General features: G+C 43.7%; 1 long non-coding RNA gene across 2 annotated transcripts in view; it reads left to right on the forward strand.

Annotated features, from left to right (window-relative positions):
* LOC307181503 overlaps positions 1-17,195 on the forward strand; it is a 200,270-nt gene that overhangs the window by 14,760 nt on the left and 168,315 nt on the right. For both annotated transcript variants that reach the window (XR_013826929.1, XR_013826930.1), the window contains exon 4: positions 5,078-5,163. This is a non-coding gene — a long non-coding RNA (uncharacterized lncRNA). The remainder of the gene's footprint in view (positions 1-5,077; positions 5,164-17,195) is intronic.

Raw genomic sequence — 17,195 nt, forward strand, 5'->3', positions numbered from 1 at the left:
GATTCTCTTTCGGAGACATAGCAATCCATAGGTTTTAAGATACTTACTAGTCAGGTACATTCTTAGGCGTTTAATATGCGGTGTTGAGTCCATTTCGTTGAGCAAGGAGTAGCTCTTGTCTATTCCATATTTGGCTTAAGGAACTTTATCTGTGCTCATTTCAATCTCTGGTTTTATGCAGCACCCCAACTCACCTTTCCCCTTAAGCAAGCATAAGTTGGTTTTCTAAATTTGAGACCCTGTTCTGTTTTGGAATTCAGTTCCTGTGTAGCCAAGTTTACATTCCGTGTATTAGTGATATCTTATGATGTTTCTTTTTCTGTGTGACTTATTTCAGTTAGAATCATCGTACCTGAATCCACTCATTATGCTGCTACGGGCCTGATGACATAGATTTCATTGCTGAGTGATACTGCATTGTACGTAAGTACCACAAGTTCTTTATCCATTTTTCACTTTCTGTGATATTGAACTTGTAAGGTAAACGAGGTTCTTGTAAACAGAGGCGTCCCAAACTTTGGGGTGGCTGTGTCTTTTTGATTTTAATTTCCCTAAGCTATAGGACCATAAGTGGAAGTGCCCTAGGCTCTGTTGCTTTGTTTTTTAGATGTTTCAGGAAACACCATACACTTCTCCGGAGTGTCTGTTGGCAATTTACATCCCGCCCATCAGCATAACAAGGCTCCCAGTTCTCCATGGCCTGTCTTGCATTTCTGGATTTTACACTTTTTTCAGATGGCCCTTTTGACCGGGGGGGAAGTGAGACTTCAATGTAGTGCAGATTTCCTTTGCAAGCTTGCTTGGTTGGCCAAAAAGGGCGTATGCGTTTTTTCCTGAATATATTCAGGAAAAAACGCATACGCCCTTTTTGACCAAGTGCATCATTGTGGACGTTCTGCCTCTTTTCCTATGCTTTCAATGCAATTCCAGCCTACCTCCTGAAATCGGTTTCCTGCAATTCTGCCCCACTTTCAAGTCCTCTTGGCAGCCTTACTTCAGTATATTTTTGGACGATAGCTGTCATTTATAACTCTGCAGGTTTGTGAATTACAGTGCCCCTGAGCTCCTTTCTTCAACTCACTATCATTTGAGCTGGCCGCAACACCGCAGGATGGCTTCAGGCCCTAATCTGGTTCTGTCACGGCACGCTGAGCCTTTGGTTAATTCCTCTTCCTGGTGGGAAATGAGAGTTAAATTTGCCCGTCCAGACACCTCCAGCTAGTCTCTCATTGGTTCTCCCTATTCCTGTTCATCTTCCGCAGAAATTGCAAACTGGGCCAAACAGGAGTTTAAAGGCGCTGACTCTCCAAGTGGGGAGAGTGTTAGTAAAGCGTCTGGAATGTTGCACCCGAGTACCAGGGTACGAAAACTGAGACATATTTGAACCCGTCTCCCGATCACATGGTTGATCATACTCTAGGTTCCACATGCATGTTTTAGCTGAAGGAAGAATACCTTAAACCTGGAGAGTTGAGACCCGTGGAATAGGTACCATGCAATATGACTTCAAAGGGTCTTCATTTGCTCACCGAACCTCTCCAATCTTATCACTGCTGCGTTTATGCCCCTGTACACATGCTTGATTCTCTTTCGGAGACATAGCAATCCATAGGTTTTAAGGTACTTACTAGTCAGGTACATTCTTAGGCGTTTAATATGCGGTGTTGAGTCCATTTCATTGAGCAAGGAGTAGCTCTTGTCTTTTCCATATTTGGCTTAAGGAACTTTATCTGTGCTCATTTCAATCTCTGGTTTTATGCAGCACGCCAAATCACCTTTCCCCTTAAGCAAGCATAAGTTGGTTTTCTAAATTTGAGACCCTGTTCTGTTCTGTAATTCTGTTCCTGTGTAGCCAAGTTTACATTCCGTGTATTACTGATATCTTATGATGTTTTTTTTCTGTGTGACTTATTTCAGTTAGAATCATCATACCTGAATCCACTCACTGTCTGCTAAGGGCCTGATGACATAGATTTCATTGCTCAGTGATATTGATTTGTAAGTAAATACCACAACTTCTTTATCCATTTTTCATTTTCTGCGATGTTGAACTTGTACTGTAAACGAGGTTCTTGTAAACAGAGGCGTCCCAAACATTGGGGTGGCTGTGTCTTTTTGATTTTAATTTCTCTAAACTATAGGACCATAAGCGGAAGTGCCCTAGGCTCTGTTGCTTTGTTTTCTAGATGTTTCAGGAAACACCATACACTTCTCCCAAGTGGTTCTTGGCAATTTACATCCCGCCCATCAGCATAACAAGGCTTCCAGTTCTCCATGGCCTGTCCTGCCTTTCTGGATTATACACTTTTTTCAGATGGCCCTTTTGACCGGGGGGAAGTGAGACTTCATTTTAGTGCAGATTTCCTTTGCAAGCTTGCTTGGTTTTCCAAAAAGGGCGTATGCGTTTTTTCCTGAATATATTCAGGAAAAAACGCATACGCCCTTTTTGGCCAAGTGCATCATTTGTGGACGTTCTGCCTCTTTTCCTATGCTTTCAATGCAATTCCAGTCTACCTCCTGAAATCGGGTTCCTGCAATTCTGCCCCACTTTCAAGTCCTCTTGGCAGCCTTACTTCAGTATATTTTTGGACGATAGCTGTCATTTATAACTCTGCAGGTTTGTGAATTACAGTGCCCCTGAGCTCCTTTCTTCAACTCGCTTTCTTGTGAGCTGGCCGCAACACCGCAGGATGGCTTCAGGCCGTAATCTGGTTCCTGCACGGCATGCTGAGCCTTTGGTTATTTCCTCTTCCTGGTGGGAAATGAGAGTTAAATTTGCCCGTCCAGACACCTCCAGCTAGTCTCTCATTGGTTCTCCCTATTCCTGTTCATCTTCCGCTGAAATTTCAAACTGGGCGAAACAGGAGGTTAAAGGCGCTGACTCTCCAAGTCGGGAGAGTGTTAGTAAAGCGTCTGGAATGTTGCACCCGAGTACCAGGGGAGGAAAAGTGAGACATATTTGAACACGTCTCCCGATCACATGGTTGATCATACTCTAGGTTCCACATGCATGTTTTAGCTGAAGGAAGAATACCTTAAACCTGGAGAGTTGAAACCCGTGGAATGGGTACCATGCAATATGACTTCAAAGGGTCTTCATTTGCTCACCGAACCTCTCCAATCCTATCAGTGCTGCGTTTATGCCCCTGTACACATGCTTGATTCTCTTTCGGAGACATAGCAATCCATAGGTTTTAAGATACTTACTAGTCAGGTACATTCTTAGGCGTTTAATATGCGGTGTTGAGTCCATTTCGTTGAGCAAGGAGTAGCTCTTGTCTATTCCATATTTGGCTTAAGGAACTTTATCTGTGCTCATTTCAATCTCTGGTTTTATGCAGCACCCCAACTCACCTTTACCCTTAAGCAAGCATAAGTTGGTTTTCTAAATTTGAGACCCTGTTCTGTTCTGTAATTCAGTTCCTGTGTAGCCAAGTTTACATTCTGTGTATTACTGATATCTTATGATGTTTCTTTTTCTGTGTGACTTATTTCAGTTAGAATCATCATACCTGAATCCACTCATTGTGCTGCTAAGGGCCTGATGTCATAGAATGCATTGCTGAGTGATATTGCTTTGTAAGTAAATACCACAACTTCTTTATCCATTTTTCACTTTCTGCGATGTTGAACTTGTACTGTAAACGACGTTCTTGTAAACAGAGGCGTCCCAAACTTTGGGGTGGCTGTGTCTTTTTGATTTTAATATCCCTAAGCTATAGGACCATAAGTGGAAGTGCCCTAGGCTCTGTTGCTTTGTTTTTTAGATGTTTCAGGAAGCACCATACACTTCTCCCAAGTGTCTGTTGGCAATTGACATCCCGCCCATCAGCATAACAAGGCTCCCAGTTTTCCATGGCCTGTCCAGCCTTTCTGGATTTTACACTTTTTTCAGATGGCCCTTTTGACCGGGGGGAAGTGAGACTTCATTGTAGTGCAGATTTCCTTTGCAAGCTTGCTTGGTTAGCCAAAAAGGGCGTATGCGTTTTTTCCTGAATATATTCAGGAAAAAACGCATACGCCCTTTTTGGCCAAGTGCATCATTGTGGACGTTCTGCCTCTTTTCCTATGCTTTCAATGGAATTCCAGTCTACCTCCTGAAATCGGTTTCCTGCAATTCTGCCCCGCTTTCAAGTCCTCTTGGCAGCCTTACTTCAGTATATTTTTGGACGATAACTGTCATTTATAACTCTGCAGGTTTGTGAATTACAGTGCCCCTGAGCTCCTTTCTTCAACTCGCTTTCTTGTGAGCTGGCCGCAACACCGCAGGATGGCTTCAGGCCCTAATCTGGTTCCGGCACGGCACGCTGAGCCTTTGGTTAATTGCTCTTCCTGGTGGGAAATGAGAGTTAAATTTGCCCGTCCAGACACCTCCAGCTAGTCTCTCATTGGTTCTCGCTATTCCTGTTCATCTTCCGCAGAAATTGCAAACTGGGCCAAACAGGAGGTTAAAGGCGCTGACTCTCCAAGTGGGGAGAGTGTTAGTTAAGCATCTGGAATGTTGCACCCGAGTACCAGGGGAGGAACACTGAGACATATTTGAACACGTCTCCCATTCACACGGTTGATCGTACTCTGGGTTCCACATGCATGTTTTAGCTGAAGGAAGAATACCTTAAACCTGGAGAGTTGAGACCCGTGTAATGGATACCATGCAATATGACTTCAAAGGGTCTTCATTTGCTCACCGAACCTCTCCAATCCTATCACTGCTGCGTTTATGCCCCTGCACACATGCTTGATTTTCTTTCGGAGACATAGCAATCCATAGGTTTTAAGATACTTACTAGTCAGGTACATTCTTAGGCGTTTAATATGCGGTGTTGAGTCCATTTCGTTGAGCAAGGAGTAGCTCTTGTCTATTCCATATTTGGCTTAAGGAAATTTATCTGTGCTCATTTCAATCTCTGGTTTTATGCAGCACCCCAACTCACCTTTACCCTTAAGCAAGCATAAGTTGGTTTTCTAAATTTGAGACCCTGTTCTGTTTTGGAATTCAGTTCCTGTGTAGCCAAGTTTACATTCCATGTATTACTGATATCTTATGATGTTTCTTTTTCTGTGTGACTTATTTCAGTTAGAATCATCATACCTGAATCCACTCATTGTGCTCCTAAGGGCCTGATGACATAGATTTCATTGCTGAGTGATATTGCTTTTTAAGTAAATACCACAACTTCTTTATCCATTTTTCACTTTCTGCGATGTTGAACTTGTACTGTAAACGAGGTTCTTGTAAACAGAGGTGTCCCAAACTTTGGGGTGGCTGTGTCTTTTTGATTTTAATTTCCCTAAGCTATAGGACCATAATTGGAAGTGCCCTAGGCTCTGTTGCTTTGTTTTTTAGATGTTTCAGGAAACACCATACACTTCTCCCGAGTGTCTGTTGGCAATTTACATCCCGCCCATCAACATAACAAGGCTCCCAGTTCTCCATGGCCTGTCCTGCCTTTCTGGATTTTACACTTTTTTCAGATGGCCCTTTTGACCGGGGGGAAGTGAGACTTCATTGTACTGCAGATTTCCTTTGCAAGTTTGCTTGGTTGGCCAAAAAGTGCGTATGCGTTTTTTCCTGAATATATTCAGGAAAAAACGCATACGCCCTTTTTGGCCAAGTGCATCATTGTGGACGTTCTGCCTCTTTTCCTATGCTTTCAATGCAATTCCAGTCTACCTCCTGAAATCGGTTTCCTGCAATTCTGCCCCGCTTTCAAGTCCTCTTGGCAGCCTTACTTCAGTCTATTTTTGGACGATAGCTGTCATTTATAACTCTGCAGGTTTGTGAATTACAGTGCCCCTGAGCTCCTTTCTTCAACTCGCTTTCTTGTGAGCTGGCCGCAACACCGCAGGATGGCTTCAGGCCCTAATCTGATCCCGGCACGGCACGCTGAGCCTTTGGTTAATTCCTCTTCCTGGTGGGAAATGAGAGTTAAATTTACACGTCCAGACAACTCCAGCTAGTCTCTCATTGTTTCTCGCTATTCCTGTTCATCTTCCGCAGAAATTGCAAACTGGGCCAAACAGGAGGTTAAAGGGACTGACTCTCCAAGTGGGGATAGTGTTAGTAAAGCGTCTGGAATGTTGCACCCGAGTATCAGGGTACGAAAACTGAGACATATTTGAACACGTCTCCCGATCACATGGTTGATCATACTCTAGGTTCCACATGCATGATTTAGCTGAAGGAAGAATACCTTAAACCTGGAGAGTTGAGACCCGTGGAATGGGTACCATGCAATATGACTTCAAAGGGTCTTCATTTGCTCACCGAACCTCTCCAATCCTATCACTGCTGCGTTTATGCCACTGTACACATGCTTGATTCTCTTTTGGAGACATAGCAATCCATAGGTTTTAAGATACTTACTAGTCCGGTACATTCTTAGGCGTTTAATATGGGGTGTTGAGTCCATTTCGTTGAGCAAGGAGTAGCTCTTGTCTATTCCATATTTGCCTTAAGGAACTTTATCTGTGCTCATTTCAATCTCTGGTTTTATGCAGCTCCCCAACTCACCTTTCCCCTTAAGCAAGCATAAGTTGGTTTTCTAAATTTGAGACCCTGTTCTGTTTTGGAATTCAGTTCCTGTGTAGCCAAGTTTACATTCCATGTATTAGTGATATCTTATGATGTTTCTTTTTCTGTGTGACTTATTTCAGTTAGAATCATTGTACCTGAATCCACTCATTATGCTGCTAAGGGCCTGATGACATAGATTTCATTGCTGAGTGATACTGCATTGTACATAAGTACCACAAGTTCTTTATCCATTTTTCACTTTCTGTGATATTGAACTTGTACGGTAAACGAGGTTCTTGTAAACAGAGGCGTCCCAAACTTTGGGGTGGCTGTGTCTTTTTGATTTTAATTTCCCTGAGCTATAGGACCATAAGTGGAAGTGCCCTAGGCTCTGTTGCTTTGTTTTTTAGATATTTCAGGAAACACCATACACTTCTCCCGAGTGTGTGTTGGCAATTTACATCCCGCCCATCAGCATAACAAGGCTCCCAGTTCTCCATGGCCTGTCCTGCCTTTCTGGATTTTACACTTTTTTCAGATGGCCCTTTTGACTGGGGGGAAGTGAGACTTCATTGTAGTGCAGATTTCCTTTGCAAGCTTGCTTGGTTGGCCAAAAAGGGCGTATGCGTTTTTTCCTGAATATATTCAGGAAAAAACGCATACGCCCTTTTTGGCCAAGTACAGCATTGTGGACGTTCTGCCTCTTTTCCTATGCTTTCAATGCAATTCCAGTCTACCTCCTGAAATCGTTTTCCTGCAATTCTGCCCCGCTTTCAAGTCCTCTTGGCAGCCTTACTTCAGTCTATTTTTGGACGATAGCTGTCATTTATAACTCTGCAGGTTTGTGAATTACAGTGCCCCTGAGCTCCTTTCTTCAACTCGCTTTCTTGTGAGCTAGCCGCAACACCGCAGGATGGCTTCAGGCCCTAATCTGGTTCCAGCACGGCACGCTGAGCCTTTGGTTAATTCCTCTTCCTGTTGGGAAATGAGAGTTAAATTTGCCCGTCCAGACACCTCCAGCCAATCTCTCATTGGTTCTCGCTATTCCTGTTCATCTTCCGCAGAAATTGCAAACTGGGCCAAACAGGAGGTTAAAGGCGCTGACTCTCCAAGTGGGGAGAGTATTAGTAAAGCGTCTGGAATGTTGCACCCGAGTACCAGGGGAGGAAAACTGAGACATATTTGAACACGTCTCCCGTTCACATGGTTGATCATACTCTGGGTTCCACATGCATGTTTTAGCTGAAGGAAGAATACCTTAAACCTGGAGAGTTGAGACCCGTGGAATGGGTACCATGCAATATGACTTCAAAGGGTCTTCATTTGCTCACCGAACCTCTCCAATCCTATCACTGCTGCGTTTATGCCCCTGTACACACGCTTGATTCTCTTTTGGAGACATAGCAATCCATAGGTTTTAAGATACTTACTAGTCAGGTACATTCTTAGGCGTTTAATATGCGGTGTTGAGTCCATTTTGTTGAGCAAGGAGTAGCTCTTTTCTATTCCATATTTGGCTTAAAGAACTTTATCTGTGCTCATTTCAATCTCTGGTTTTATGCAGCACCCCAACTCACCTTTCCCCTTAAGCAAGCATAAGTTGGTTTTCTAAATTTGAGACCCTGTTCTGTTCTGTAATTCAGTTCCTGTGTAGCCAAGTTTACATTCCGTGTATTAGTGATATCTTATGATGTTTCTTTTTCTGTGTGACTTATTTCAGTTAGAATCATCATACCTGAGTCCATTCATTGTGCTGCTAAGGGCCTGATGACATAGATTTCATTGCTGAGTGATACTGCATTGTACGTATGTACCACAAGTTCTTTATCCATTTTTCACTTTCTGTGATATTGAACTTGTAAGGTAAACGAGGTTCTTGTAAACAGAGGCGTCCCAAACTTTGGGGTGGCTGTGTCTTTTTGATTTTAATTTCCCTAAGCTATAGGACCATAAGTGGAAGTGCCCTAGGCTCTGTTGCTTTGTTTTTTAGATGTTTCAGGAAACACCATACACTTCTCCCGAGTGTCTGTTGGCAATTTACATCCCGCCCATCAGCATAACAAGGCTCCCAGTTCTCCATGGCCTGTCCTGCCTTTCTGGATTTTACACTTTTTTCAGATGGCCCTTTTGACCGGGGGGAAGTGAGACTTCATTTTAGTGCCGATTTCCTTTGCAAGCTTGCTTGGTTGGCCAAAAAGGGCGTATGCGTTTTTTCCTGAGGAAAAAAGGCATACGCCCTTTTTGGCCAAGTGCATCATTGTGGACGCTCTGCCTCTTTTCCTATGCTTTCAATGCAATTCCAGTCTACCTCCTGAAATCGGTTTCCTGCAATTCTGCCCCGCTTTCAAGTCCTCTTGGCAGCCTTACTTCAGTATATTTTTGGACGATAGCTGTCATTTATAACTCTGCAGCTTTGTGAATTACAGTGCCCCTGAGCTCCTTTCTTCAACTCGCTTTCTTGTGAGCTGGCTGCAACACCGCAGGATGGCTTCAGGCCCTAATCTGGTTCCGGCACGGCACGCTGAGCCTTTGGTTATTTCCTCTTCCTGGTGGGAAATGAGAGTTAAATTTGCCCGTCCAGACACCTCCAGCTAGTCTCTCATTGGTTCTCCCTATTCCTGTTCATCTTCCGCAGAAATTGCAAACTGGGCCAAACAGGAGGTTAAAGGTGCTGACTTTCCAAGTGGGAAGAGTGTTAGTAAAGCGTCTGGAATGTTGCAACCGAGTACAAGGGGAGGAAAAGTGAGACATATTTGAACACGTCTCCCGTTCACACGGTTGATCATACTCTGGGTTCCACATGCATGTTTTAGCTGAAGGAAGAATACCTTAAACCTGGAGAGTTGAGACCCGTGTAATGGGTACCATGCAATATGACTTCAAAGGGTCTTCATTTGCTCACCGAACCTCTCCAATCCTATCACTGCTGCGTTTATGCCCGTGTACACACGCTTGATTCTCTTTTGGAGACATAGCAATCCATAGGTTTTAAGATACTTACTAGTCAGGTACATTCTTAGGCGTTTAATATGGGGTGTTGAGTCCATTTCGTTGAGCAAGGAGTAGCTCTTGTCTATTCCATATTTGGCATAAGGAACTTTATCTGTGCTCATTTCAATCTCTGGTTTTATGCAGCACCACAACTCACCTTTCCCCTTAAGCAAGCATAAGTTGGTTTTCTAAATTTGAGACCCTGTTCTGTTCTCTAAATCAGTTCCTCTGTAGCCAAGTTTACATTCCGTGTATTAGTGATGTCTTATGATGTTTCTTTTTCTGTGTGACTTATTTCAGTTAGAATCATCGTACCTGAATCCACTCATTATGCTGCTACGGGCCTGATGACATAGATTTCATTGCTGAGTGATACTGCATTGTACGTATGTACCACAAGTTCTTTATCCATTTTTCACTTTCTGTGATATTGAACTTGTACAGTAAACGAGGTTCTTGTAAACAGAGGCGTCCCAAACTTTGGGGTGGCTGTGTCTTTTTGATTTGAATTTCCCTAAGCTATAGGACCATAAGTGGAAGTGCCCTAGGCTCTGTTGCTTTGTTTTTTAGATGTTTCAAAAACACCATACACTTCTCCCGAATGTCTGTTGGCAATTTACAGCCCACCCATCAGCATAACAAGGATCCCAGTTCTCCATGGCCTGTCCTGCCTTTCATGATTTTACACTTTTTTCAGATGGCCCTTTTGACCGGGGGGAAGTGAGACTTCATTGTAGTGCAGATTTCCTTTGCAAGCTTGCTTGGTTGGCCAAAAAGGGCGTATGCGTTTTTTCCTGAATATATTCAGGAAAAAACGCATACGCCCTTTTTGGCCAAGTGCATCTTTGTGGACGCTCTGCCTCTTTTCCTATGCTTTCAATGCAATTCCAGTCTACCTCCTGAAATCGGTTTCCTGCAATTCTGCCCCGCTTTCAAGTCCTCTTGACAGCCTTACTTCAGTCTATTTTTGGACGATAGCTGTCATTTATAACTCTGCAGGTTTGTGAATTACAGTGACCCTGAGCTCCTTTCTTCAACTCGCTTTCTTGTGAGCTGGCCGCAACACCGCAGGATGGCTTCAGGCCCTAATCTGGTTCCGGCACGGCACGCTGAGCCTTTGGTTATTTCCTCTTCCTGGTGGGAAATGAGAGTTAAATTTGCCCGTCCAGACACCTCCAGCTAGTCTCTCATTGGTTCTCCCTATTCCTGTTCATCTTCCGCAGAAATTGCAAACTGGGCCAAACAGGAGGTTAAAGGCGCTGACTCTCCAAGTGGGGAGAGTGTTAGTAAAGCGTCTGGAATGTTGCACCCGAGTACAAGGGGAGGAAAACTGAGACATATTTGAACACGTCTCCCGTTCACACGGTTGATCATACTCTGGGTTCCACATGCATGTTTTAGCTGAAGGAAGAATACCTTAAACCTGGAGAGTTGAGACCCGTGGAATGGGTACCATGCAATATGACTTCAAAGGGTCTTCATTTGCTCACCGAACCTCTCCAATCCTATCACTGCTGTGTTTATGCCCCTGTACACACGCTTGATTCTCTTTTGGAGACATAGCAATCCATAGGTTTTAAGATACTTACTAGTCAGGTACATTCTTAGGCGTTTAATATGGCGTGTTGAGTCCATTTCGTTGAGCAAGGAGTAGCTCTTGTCTATTCCATATTTGGCTTAAGGAACTTTATCTGTGCTCATTTCAATCTCTGGTTTTATGCAGCACCCCAACTCACCTTTCCCCTTAAGCAAGCAAAAGTTGGTTTTCTAAATTGAGACCCTGTTCTGTTTTGGAATTCAGTTCCTGTGTAGCCAAGTTTACATTCCGTGTATTACTGATATCTTATGATGTTTCTTTTTCTGTGTGACTTATTTCAGTTAGAATCATCGTACCTGAATCCACTCATTATGCTGCTACGGGCCTGATGACATAGATTTCATTGCTGAGTGATATTGCTTTGTAAGCAAATACCACAAGTTCTTTATCCATTTTTCACTTTCTGCGATGTTGAACTTGTACTGTAAACGAGGTTCTTGTAAACAGAGGTGTCCCAAGCTTTGGGGACGCTGTGTCTTTTTTATTTTAATTTCCCTAAGCTATAGGACCATAAGTGGAAGTGCCCTAGGCTCTGTTGCTTTGTTTTTTAGATGTTTCAGGAAACACCATACACTTCTCCCGAGTGTCTGTTGGCAATTTACATCCCTCCCATCAGCATAACAAGGCTCCCAGTTCTCCATGGCCTCTCCTGCTTTTCTGGATTTTACACTTTTTTCAGATGGCCCTTTTGACCGGGGGGAAGTGAGACTTCATTGTAGTGCAGATTTCCTTTGCAAGCTTGCTTGGTTGGCCAAAAAGGGCGTATGCGTTTTTTCCTGAATATATTCAGGAAAAAACGCATACGCCCTTTTTGGCCAAGTGCATCATTGTGGACGCTCTGCCTCTTTTCCTATGCTTTCAATGCAATTCCAGTCTACCTCCTGAAATCGGTTTCCTGCAATTCTGCCCCGCTTTCAAGTCCTCTTGGCAGCCTTACTTCAGTATATTTTTGGACGATAGCTGTCATTTATAACTCTGCAGCTTTGTGAATTACAGTGCCCCTGAGCTCCTTTCTTCAACTCGCTTTCTTGTGAGCTGGCCGCAACACCGCAGGATGGCTTCAGGCCCTAATCTGGTTCCGGCACGGCACGCTGAGCCTTTGGTTATTTCCTCTTCCTGGTGGGAAATGAGAGTTAAATTTGCCCGTCCAGACACCTCCAGCTAGTCTCTCATTGGTTCTCCCTATTCCTGTTCATCTTCCGCAGAAATTGCAATCTGGGCCAAACAGGAGGTTAAAGACGCTGACTTTCCAAGAGGGAAGAGTGTTAGTAAAGCGTCTGGAATGTTGCACCCGAGTACAAGGGGAGGAAAAGTGAGACATATTTGAACACGTCTCCCGTTCACACGGTTCATCATACTCTGGGTTCCACATGCATGTTTTAGCTGAAGGAAGAATACCTTAAACCTGGAGAGTTGAGACCCGTGTAATGGGTACCATGCAATATGACTTCAAAGGGTCTTCATTTGCTCACCGAACCTCTCCAATCCTATCACTGCTGCGTTTATGCCCGTGTACACACGCTTGATTCTCTTTTGGAGACATAGCAATCCATAGGTTTTAAGATACTTACTAGTCAGGTACATTCTTAGGCGTTTAATATGGGGTGTTGAGTCCATTTCGTTGAGCAAGGAGTAGCTCTTGTCTATTCCATATTTGGCATAAGGAACTTTATCTGTGCTCATTTCAATCTCTGGTTTTATGCAGCACCCCAACTCACCTTTCCCCTTAAGCAAGCATAAGTTGGTTTTCTAAATTTGAGACCCTGTTCTGTTCTCTAAATCAGTTCCTGTGTAGCCAAGTTTACATTCCGTGTATTAGTGATGTCTTATGATGTTTCTTTTTCTGTGTGACTTATTTCAGTTAGAATCATCGTACCTGAATCCACTCATTATGCTGCTACGGGCCTGATGACATAGATTTCATTGCTGAGTGATACTGCATTGTACGTATGTACCACAAGTACTTTATCCATTTTTCACTTTCTGTGATATTGAACTTGTACAGTAAACGAGGTTCTTGTAAACAGAGGCGTCCCAAACTTTGGGGTGGCTGTGTCTTTTTGATTTTAATTTCCCTAAGCTATAGGACCATAAGTGGAATTGCCCTAGGCTCTGTTGCTTTGTTTTTTAGATGTTTCAAAAACACCATACAATTCTCCCGAATGTCTGTTGGCAATTTACAGCCCACCCATCAGCATAACAAGGCTCCCAGTTCTCCATGGCCTGTCCTGCCTTTCATGATTTTACACTTTTTTCAGATGGCCCTTTTGACCTGGGGGAAGTGAGACTTCATTGTAGTGCAGATTTCCTTTGCAAGCTTGCTTGGTTGGCCAAAAAGGGCGTATGCGTTTTTTCCTGAATATATTCAGGAAAAAACGCATACGCACTTTTTGGCCAAGTGCATCATTGTGGACGCTCTGCCTCTTTTCCTATGCTTTCAATTCAATTCCAGTCTACCTCCTGAAATCGGTTTCCTGCAATTCTGCCCCGCTTTCAAGTCCTCTTGGCAGCCTTACTTCAGTATATTTTTGGACGATAGCTGTCATTTATAACTCTGCAGGTTTGTGAATTACAGTTCCCCTGAGCTCCTTTCTTCAACTCGCTTTCTTTTGAGCTGGCCGCAACACCGCAGGATGGCTTCAGGCCCTAATCTGGTTCCCGCACGGCACGCTGAGCCTTTGGTTAATTGTTCTTCCTGGTGGGAAATGAGAGTTAAATTTGCCCGTCCAGACACCTCCAGCTAGTCTCTCATTGGTTCTCGCTATTCCTGTTCATCTTCCACAAAAATTGCAAACTGGGCCAAACAGGAGGTTAAAGGCGCTGACTCTCCAAGTGGGGAGAGTGTTAGTAAAGCGTCTGGAATGTTGCACCCGAGTACCAGGGTACGAAAACTGAGACATATTTGAACACGTCTCCCGATCACATGGTTGATCATACTCTAGGTTCCACATGCATGTTTTAGCTGAAGGAAGAATACCTTAAACCTGGAGTGTTGAGACCCGTGGAATGGGTACCATGCAATATGACTTCAAAGGGTCTTCATTTGCTCACCGAACCTCTCCAATCCTATCACTGCTGCGTTTATGCCCCTGTACACACGCTTGATTCTCTTTTGGAGACATAGCAATCCATAGGTTTTAAGATACTTACTAGTCAGGTACATTCTTAGGCGTTTAATATGGGGTGTTGAGTCCATTTCGTTGAGCAAGGAGTAGCTCTTGTCTATTCCATATTTGGCTTAAGGAACTTTATCTGTGCTCATTTCAATCTCTGGTTTTATGCAGCACCCCAACTCACCTTTCCCCTTAAGCAAGCATAAGTTGGTTTTCTAAATTTAAGACCCTGTTCTGTTTTGGAATTCAGTTCCTGTGTAGCCAAGTTTACATTCCGTGTATTACTGATATCTTATGATGTTTCTTTTTCTGTGTGACTTATTTCAGTTAGAATCATCATACCTGAATCCACTCATTGTGCTGCTAAGGGCCTGATGACATAGATTTCATTGCTGAGTGATATTGCTTTGTAAGTAAATACCACAAGTTCTTTATCCATTTTTCACTTTCTGCGATGTTGAACTTGTACTGTAAACGAGGTTCTTGTAAACAGAGGCGTCCCAAACTTTGGGGTGGCTGTGTCTTTTTGATTTTAATTTCCCTAAGCTATAGGACGATAAGTGGAAGTGCCCTAGGCTCTGTTGCTTTGTTTTTTAGATGTTTCAGGAAACACCATACACTTCTTCCGAGTGTCTGTTGGCAATTTCCATCCCGCCCATCAACATAACAAGGCTCCCAGTTCTCCATGGCCTCTCCTGCTTTTCTGGATTTTACACTTTTTTCAGATGGCCCTTTTGACCGGGGGGAAGTGAGACTTCACTGTAGTGCAGATTTCCTTTGCAAGCTTGCTTGGTTGGCCAAAAAGGGCGTATGCGTTTTTTCCTGAATATATTCAGGAAAAAACGCATACGCCCTTTTTGGCCAAGTGCATCATTGTGGACGCTCTGCCTCTTTTCCTATGCTTTCAATGCAATTCCAGTCTACCTCCTGAAATTGGTTTCCTGCACTTCTGCCCCGCTTTCAAGTCCTCTTGGCAGCCTTACTTCAGTCTATTTTTGGACGATAGCTGTCATTTATAACTCTGCAGCTTTGTGAATTACAGTGCCCCTGAGCTCCTTTCTTCAACTTGCTTTCTTGTGACCTGGCGGCAACACGGCAGGATGGCTTCAGGCCCTAATCTGGTTCCGGCACGGCACGCTGAGCCTTTGGTTAATTCCTCTTCCTGGAGGGAAATGAGAGTTAAATTTGCCCGTCCAGACACCTCCAGCTAGTCTCTCATTGGTTCTCCCTATTCCTGTTCATCTTCCGCAGAAATTGCAAACTGGGCCAAACAGGAGGTTAAAGGCGCTGACTCTCCAAGTCGGGAGAGTGTTAGTAAAGCGTCTGGAATGTTGCACCCAAGTACCAGGGGAGGAAAACTGAGACATATTTGAACATGTCTCCCGTTCACATGGTTGATCATACTCTGGGTTCCACATGCATGTTTTAGCTGAAGGAAGAATACCTTAAACCTGGAGAGTTGAGACCCGTGGAATGGGTACCATGCAATATGACTTCAAAGGGTCTTCATTTGCTCACCGAACCTCTCCAATCCTATCACTGCTGCGTTTATGCCCCTGTACACACGCTTGATTCTCTTTTGGAGACATAGCAATCCATAGGTTTTAAGATACATACTAGTCAGGTACATTCTTAGGCATTTAATATGGGGTGTTGAGTCCATTTCGTTGAGCAAGGAGTAGCTCTTGTCTATTCCATATTTGGCTTAAGGAACTTTATCTGTGCTCATTTCAATCTCTGGTTTTATGCAGCACCCCAACTCACCTTTTCCCTTAAGCAAGCATAAGTTGGTTTTCTAAATTTGAGACCCTGTTATGTTTTGTAATTCAGTTCCTGTGTAGCCAAGTTTACATTCCGTGTATTAGTGATATCTTATGATGTTTCTTTTTCTGTGTGACTTATTTCAGTTAGAATCATCGTACCTGAATCCACTCATTGTGCTGCTACGGGCCTGATGACATAGATTTCATTGCTGAGTGATACTGCATTGTACGTAAGTACCACAAGTTCTTTATCCATTTTTCACTTTCTGTGATATTTAACTTGTACGGTAAACGTGGTTCTTGTAAACAGAGGCGTCCCAAACTTTGGGGTGGCTGTGTCTTTTTGATTTTAATTTCCCTAAGCTATAGGACCATAAGTGGAAGTGCCCTAGGCTCTGTTGCTTTGTTTTTTAGATGTTTAAGGAAACACCATACACTTCTCCCGAGTGTCTGTTGGCAATTTACATCCCGCCCATCAGCATGACAAGGCTCCCAGTTCTCCATGGCCTGTCCTGCCTTTCTGGATTTTACACTTTTTTCAGATGGCCCTTTTGACCGGGGGGATGTGAGACTTCATTGTAGTGCAGATTTGCTTTGCAAGCTTGCTTGGTTGGCCAAATAGTGCGTATGCTCTTTTTCCTGAATATATTCAGGAAAAAAAGCATACGCCCTTTTTGACCAAGTGCATCATTGTGGACGTTCTGCCTCTTTTCCTATGCTTTCAATGCAATTCCAGTCTACCTCCTGAAATCGGTTTCCTGCAATTCTGCCCCGCTTTCAAGTCCTCTTGGCAGCCTTACTTCAGTATATTTTTGGACGATAGCTGTCATTTATAACTCTGCAGGTTTGTGAATTACAGTGACCTTGAGCTCCTTTCTTCAACTCGCTTTCTTGTGAGCTGTCCGCAACACCACAGGATGGCTTCAGTCCCTAATCTGGTTCCGGCATGGCACGGTTAGCCTTTAGTTACTTCCTCTTCCTGGTGGGAAATGAGAGTTAAATTTGCCCGTCCAGACACCTCCAGCTAGTCTCTCATTGGTTCTCGCTATTCCTGTTCATCTTCCGCAGAAATTGCAAACTGGGCCAAACAGGAGGTTAAAGGGACTGACTCTCCAAGTCGGGAGAGTGTTAGTAAAGCGTCTGGGATGTTGCACCCGAGTACCAGGGTACGAAAACTGAGACATATTTGAACACGTCTCCCGATCACATGGTTG

The sequence above is a fragment of the Stenella coeruleoalba genome (genome assembly GCF_951394435.1).
Source record: "Stenella coeruleoalba genome assembly, contig: scaffold_68, whole genome shotgun sequence".
Taxonomy (NCBI): domain Eukaryota; kingdom Metazoa; phylum Chordata; class Mammalia; order Artiodactyla; family Delphinidae; genus Stenella; species Stenella coeruleoalba.